A 7,675-nucleotide genomic window follows, 5' to 3' on the forward strand; every position below is an offset into this window, starting at 1 on the left:
AAATTGTATTGCAAGTGAAGAGAAGTGAGTCTTTAATAAAGATGAAGTAAATTTCAAAGAATTTACTATTTTGTATGGTCATAGTGATTTCACAATATCGTTATAACAATAAATATTGAAAAGTGCAAAGAAATATAGGTGAGATGCTTCCTCATAAATATACGAACAACATATTGGGATAACTTGAAAAATAAAAACATTTCAATTAATTGAGGACAAAGAATGGGGGCAAAAAGGAAGAATTCCTAGATTAGCACAATGGAATATAGGAATGGTAATTAAGAGTTCTTTAAGTTACAACCTTACTAGAAAGGTCAAGAAAGAGAAATGTTAACTAACCTTAAAAATACATTTAAGAAAATATTAATGGATAAACTAGCATTCCAAATTGCTATCGTAGTGTCCTTCACGACTTTCTTTCTCATAGCTACCACTTCTACAAGTTCATCACTCATTATCCCATAATTGGTTAATTCATCACAAAGTTGCTTAGCTAAAATGCCAAACTTCACCGTGTTTAACCCTTTCGAAAAGAGAGATTTCAACCTGTAGAACCAAGCTATTCATGATTAGTAAAGAAAAAACATACCATTGAAATGGGCTGGAAAAGTTCTACACACACATTAATATATCGTTGAGTTTTCAAGAGCATAGTTTTAATTTAATAGCAAGAGAATGATGAAATTACAAAGTATAAATGGACAGAGCTCAACAATACTAGTAGGGAGTGTATCAGTTCCACTTCCTTCAGAACTATCCCAAATATATCAAGAGATAAATCAAACAATATGATATTGTCGTTAATGCTGAAAATATTATGGTGATTCATCCAGGTTTGTGGACAAATTTTTGACGATCACCCTGACTTTTTGTAAGGAAATTTGTCGAGATTTATAATCAATTTTTTTAACATCACCATAACTTGATGTTAATGAAGTCTTGCCCAATATCAAATTTTAGTAGTGAAAAACATATTCATCTTACAGTTGAATCTAGGAGGTAGGATGTACACATATCTTATTCATATCTTTGCGGGATAAAGAGTTTTTTTCTAATTGATCCACAATTCAAAAGATGGGTTTATTCAGACCTCTTTGGAAGTTGGTTTTTCTAGTAGTGAACATTCAGTATAATCTCACAAGTGAGTTTGAGGGGGGTAAGAATTAAGATGTACACATATTTTACCCATATCTTTGTGTGATAAAAATATTATTTCTAATAGACCCACGATTCAAAAGAAAAGTTCATAACATGGTTGTAAGGGAAAAAAATATGACAATAAAATAGCAATAGAGAAAACAAATTTAGGTTTATGCGTAGATATTCTTCAACTGATTAGATAGTATAGTTTTTGTTAAAAAAAAAATTAAAAAAAATTACAGGATGATATATATTAATATGGGAAAGTCAAGTAGTTTTGTTGGTGAAATTACAAAATTACAATTGAAAATAAAATAAAGAAAATAAATTTCTAGGTTGAGACATGAATATATATCTTGCTCTTTTTAAGGAGATTTAAGCCCATGGCAACAAGTCTTTTCACCAGTCCAGCAATAATCTTCTTAACTTGTCCTCTCCGGACAACATACCTCAATCTCAAAGTACAAGTCAACAAATATGAGACAAAAATTGAATCCAAAGCTTCATAAAAAGAACATCTCCCTTCAACTAATAAGAACTTTTTTTTACTCACTTTTATGCACTCTATATTTTCTTATACACCGGAAAAAAGTAAGATCATCATTATTTGTAGTGGAGACATTCTTTCTTGCAATAAAAAGGAAGATTGTGGGGTATTAAATTGGGTAGATAAATGGCCTAGAGGTTACATAAATTACAAAAGGGATAAGGCAAAAGTACCCCTGTGGATTGTGACCGAAATCTCAGAGACACACCTAAATTTAACTAGGTCCTATTATCCCCCCCCCCCCCCCAACTAATTTAAAATGGAATAAATATACTACACACACTAACATGGCATAGAGAGTGTGCACACTCACTTGAAGACAAGTGATAAGTGCACAAATAGGACACATGTCATTTATTGATTAGTAATTTTATAATTAGTTAGTACACATATTTATTGATTATAAAACTTATATACATTTAATTATTTTTATTTCTTTCTTTATAAAATAAGGTTAGGAGATTAATTATAGTCTACAATCTACATTGATAATAAACTATGAAATATTACCATAACTACAAAACAAAAGAAATTTAATACACCTAAAAAAACATCTATAAATTTGACCACCTTCTAGTAAGCTTCACTCATTATTTCCAAAATATTCTTATTTTTTCTTTGTTATTCTTCTTTGTTTCCCTTTGCAATCATTATCCTGATCGTTCTTGAATTCGCAAGCCTTATTTCTCACTCTCGTACTCCTCCTCACCAACGACTCACCTTCTTGAGCTTTGTTATGTGCATACTATGCCCTGTTCTCGAATTTTTGTTTGGCCAACATTGGTTTGCCTGCTGCTGCTAATCCACACACAATTTCGCGACATAATTAGGGTTTCTCACAATAATGGCGATGAGTTCAGGCGCGATAAAATATTGAAGAGTTTCATTCGGGTAATAAACAATGACGTTGCTGAAAATGAATAAAATATCTTTAAAGAAATTGGCATTTTCCAAGTTCGAAAAACCTATCTTGTTCTAACATGTTTTGAATAATGTAGATATCCATATGCTGCTTAATTTGTTTAGTATAATATATATCTTCTTGGAAAAAAAAAAATATTAGCACTAGTAACGAATATACAATCCATGTTTTATGATCCTTATACTGTAAATTTGACCTCATAATAATGAGTTTAAAAAGAAAAAAAAACTTTTGGTGTTAAACATGTCAGATACTCCTTTATTTCCGATTTTATGTAACACCATTTTACTATCAATCTATTTAAAAATTATGACATATGTCTATATTTGAAAATAATCAAGCTATACATTTTTTATTTTATCATTAGTGAGAAGTTTTATAGTCACAAAATTATTACAACGTATCTAAGACCACAAGTTTTAGAACTCTTTGTTCCATGTAGAGTCAAAGTAAACATGTCTTTAAAGATAAAAAGATATGAGGTTCAAACTTCATCATGTTTCAATTAAGAAAATACGTTTTTTTTATAATAGATTAAAGAGGAAAGAACGTCACATGAAATAGAAGAAAGAAAGCATTCTTTTTAATTGTCTAAGTTTTAGTTTATAATTAAAGTACAAATATAAGTTTAAGAAACCACAACATATATATAGATTAGCAATGTATTTACCTTTCTGAGAAGTTGAGATTCTAAAAGACAATAATGCTTGTGAGATCTCACCACATCAAGAATTTTTATGAAATCTTGATTAATATTCTCCATTTTGTCATTAGGATTTATCATCTCTTTTTTCTTCATTTAACTTTATTCTTTCTTCAGCTTCTTATTTGAAAAAATTTAAAAAAAAATTCCTACATAAACATAGCATAATTAAAGATACCAATAAGCATATTACCTTTTTGCTGTCAATTTATAATAAAACAATGTGGATATATAATTTCACTCTCATATTGCTATTAGTGAAAATTATAAACACTTGATGGAAATGAAGGATAAAATATGCATTTGAAGAGAGATTATAAATAATCTTACAAACTCTTGGAGAAATAAAGATCGTAACATACAAAGAATTGCTAGTTGGAGAATCTTAGTAGCTATGTTGGTTGACTAGCTGAATTTTCAATTTATTGGTGAGGGTTTGACCCTACCTTGTAATCCCCTTCTCCATTTTCACTTTCTCTAACTCCAATTTTATTTTTTAAAATAAAGAAGAATTTCTAGTTTGGAAAGTCACCAAAAATAATATAAAGTTTTTTCTCTTGGGAGAATTAAGCAATTTGACTTATCAAAATTTATTTTTTCCTTTTTAGGTTTTTTTAAGTGTACCAAAAAAAATAGATCTACAACATAAATTTGGACAATAAACGTAGCCAAAATTAATGAATAATTATTTGGGGCCAATTATCAAAGCTAACAAGTTGATGGATTAATGATTAGTCAATCATTGGTTGATGATATGATAAATTTGGCTTATAGTATATGATAAATTTGGATCAGAGTTGTTGTCACTAGTTTTCAAAGCCAGTGGCTTTAATCTTGAATTTTATTACGTTGTCATCATATTATAAATTGAGTTTTAATATATTGAGATATGTAATTAAATATTAGGTGTATTGTATAATTCGAATATCATTAAAGTGATGATAATTAGAGCAATTGAAACTTATCCTTAGGCTTGAACTTTAGGAAAGTGACTATAGATTTGGGTGAGTTTTTGGGTCTAGGCTAGACATATAGTAATATGGGTGTATATAGACTCGGTTACTTATGAATTATGCATGTTTAATAGATTGAAAGCGTTCGAAGGCATTGAAGAAAGGAAAAGTTTTGAAGAATTAGCTTGCTCGACTTCAATTCCTCGGTGGAGGTAGATTAGGGTTTATTCTATGTGATAGATAGACTCTTAATAGTAATTGATAATCATTGAGTGATATTGTGAATTTCTTTATGTACTTGGTTGTGTGGTTTGGAGAATCTATGTGTTGTTTGTGATTGGTCTGAAATCCTGAGACCGTGAAATTTATAATTTTGAACTTTCTCTATCAAAGTGATGCCTTGAATAAAGAAGGCTTGATGAAATATTGTTAATAAAGTGAAAAGTGGTGATAATAAATGATAAATTAACGATATATTTGGATCGGGTGCCACGAGCCGGCACGATGTTATTGGATCGGGTGTCAGTTCCGGCACGACAACATTAAAGGAAAACATATATAAACAATGTAATGTACTCAATCTCAAAGAACTCAATTCCTAAAATAGCTTAGTTTGGAGGCATGAGTCCCCATGTGTGCTCTTGATATTGTTGACTGATTACGTACTTACTTTAGTGTTGTTGTCACTTGTTCATGTTGGTTGTTGCTTGCCACCTACTAAGTGTCATAGTTGATTTTATACTATTACTCGTTGCATATTAGTTTTTTTTCTTTTTTTTTTTGAGATTGAGTACATTACGTTTTTTTTTTTAGTACATTACGTTGTTTATATATGTTTTCCTTTAATGTTGTCTTGCCGGAACGTGACACCTGATCAAATAACATCGTGTCGGCTCGTGGCACCCGATCCAAATATATCGTTAATTTATCATTTATTATCACCACTTTTAACTTCATTAACAATATTTCATCAAGCCTTCTTTATTCAAGGCATCACTTCGATAGAGAAGGTTCAAGATTATAAATTTCACGGTCTCAAGATTTCAGACCAATCACAAACAACACAGATTATCCAAACCACACAACCAAGTACATAGAGAAATTCACCATATCACTCAATGATTATCAATCAATATTAAGAGTCTATGTCTATCTATCACATAGAATAAATCATAACCTACCTCGACCGAGGAATCGAAGTCGTGCAAGCTAATTTTTCCAAAGCTTTTCCTTTCCTCAATGCCTCTGAACGTTTTCAATCTATTAAACATGCATAATTCATAAGTAAACGAGTCTATAGACACCCATACTACTATATGTCTAGCCTAGACCCAAAAACTCACCCAAATCTAGTCACTTTCCTAAAGTTCAAGCCTAAGGATAAGTCTCAATTGCTCTAATTATCATCACTTTAATGATATTCAAATTATACAATACACCTAATATTTAATTACATATCTCAATATATTAAATCTCAATTTATAATATGATGACAACGTAATAAAATTCAAGATTAAAGTCATTGGCATCGAAAAGTAGTGGCAACAACTCTAACCCAAATTTATCATATACTATAAGCCTAATTTATCAAGTCAATGATTGGCTAATCATTAGTCCATCAACCAATTCATTATCACCCTCACTTTCTTATTCAAAATCCAAACTCCCAGCACATCCGCTAACACCCACTTTCAATTCATATCTAACCATGAAATATTATTATATAATACTTAACCCCCTACCATTAAATAAGGACATTGAAGATTCAAAACATTACCTCGATGTCGGTCTTCCTTGTTAGACGCCGCAAGTAAAGTTTCTCGCCTAGTTTTCACTTTTCTTTCTTTTACAGATTATTTCTTACCCTAATTATTATACATGACCAATTAAGCTCACTACTAATTTTAATGTTATTTTCTTTAACCACCGACTAAATTAATTATTAAAATTACCCCATTAGTTATATACCTATAGTTACGAATAGTCCAAAATACCCATTTAGAATTTATCAGAAGAGTCTTTTATGAAATAAGAAGCTATAGTACCCAAAACGACCTAATGGGTTGTTACAATGGCTGACGAACACCCAGCAGAAAACACCAAAAATAGTTGGGAAAAGGGAAAAATAAGCGTAATGTGACGCATGCGTGTTAACACCATAAAGTTAAATCTGGTTATTATTCTCCCAGACAGTAATAGAGACTAGCATCAGAAAGAGGAAGAGTTACCGTAAGAGATATATTCTTACTGTGGCAGTAGCATATGTGGGTCCAGATCCATCAATGAAAATTAGACCTTTCTCTGAAGCTTGATCCATAGCCTGCAGATGATAGTCAACAAATCAAGAGAACATAGGATGAGAAAAAATAATGGTGACAACGGCGATGACAAAGATGATCATGATAATAATACTACTAATAATAATAAATAAATATTAACAACGATAACAATTATTACAATGACATCACAAATAACAAATAACAATAGGAATAGTAACAATACTAAGGATGATGACAACAATGATGCAAAGTAATAATAATGTGGAAAACATTCCCTCAGTTTCAGAAGGAATGGACAAGTTAGGAATATGAGAGTACAACCATTCAATTTTCTATCGCAGTTCATCAATTTCTTTATTTTCCTAAATTTAAAATTATATAAAAAGTATTGTTACTAAATCTTTTACAACTAAGAATATTTAGATAAAGCACACATTGAGGATAAAATGGGAGAAATGATGTTTGAGATGGTTTAGCCATGTCCTACGTCAATTTATGAATGTGAAACCATAGCGAGTGAAAGTGTTAACAAAGAACGAGGTAAACCTAAAATCACATGAAAGAGAGTTGTCTCAAAGGACCTATAGTCTCTTGAAATCCATGCGGGCCTAAGCAAAAATAGGGAACCCACCATTTCTCCACGTGTTACAATTTTTTTAAAGAACAAATTCCAAAAATAAGGTAAAAAGTTCTTATGCTAGACTCTTTACAATATATGACAAAACTACGCATGTGGACATTACAAATTAAAACATTATTTTAAACTATGTGGACTCTTCACTTTCATGGTGCACTCTTAGTGAATGGCAATGACATGAGTATGGGTGGTTCACATACTACTTTAAGATAGAATAAATCCCACTAAAAGTGAAAGCGGCCATGCAGAATACGTACCAATATCGACTTTTCAAACCCAAATCTTCATGTAACATCAGAATAATAGATGACTTTTAAGCAATAGCCCAAAATTGAAAAAAAAAAAAGAGGAATGCCAAGCATGAGATCATCTCTATCTACGGATCAAAACAAAAACCCGTATCCATGATCGCATGGATTGAAAATATTAAGGAAATGTAAATTTTTAGATCGAATTCAACGTTTATTTGTGTGATGGAAGTCATTATTTTTCAA

At 30.7% G+C, this 7,675-nt stretch overlaps 1 long non-coding RNA gene across 3 annotated transcripts; it reads right to left on the bottom strand.

Annotated features, from left to right (window-relative positions):
- Positions 1 to 2,141: 2,141 nt before the first annotated feature.
- LOC102593446 (uncharacterized) lies at positions 2,142 to 6,892 on the bottom strand. 3 transcript variants are annotated; one of them, XR_001471980.1, is made up of 2 exons: positions 6,494 to 6,892; positions 2,142 to 2,482 (listed from the first exon to the last, which is right to left on the bottom strand). It is a non-coding gene; the product is annotated as an uncharacterized lncRNA (long non-coding RNA). The 3 variants fall into 3 exon arrangements; XR_001471979.1 differs by having other exon boundaries at positions 2,142 to 2,485; positions 6,514 to 6,891; XR_001471978.1 differs by having other exon boundaries at positions 6,514 to 6,889.
- Positions 6,893 to 7,675: the final 783 nt, after the last annotated feature.

Source organism: Solanum tuberosum, unplaced genomic scaffold (genome assembly GCF_000226075.1).
Source record: "Solanum tuberosum cultivar DM 1-3 516 R44 unplaced genomic scaffold, SolTub_3.0 scf00499, whole genome shotgun sequence".
NCBI classification, from domain to species: domain Eukaryota; kingdom Viridiplantae; phylum Streptophyta; class Magnoliopsida; order Solanales; family Solanaceae; genus Solanum; species Solanum tuberosum.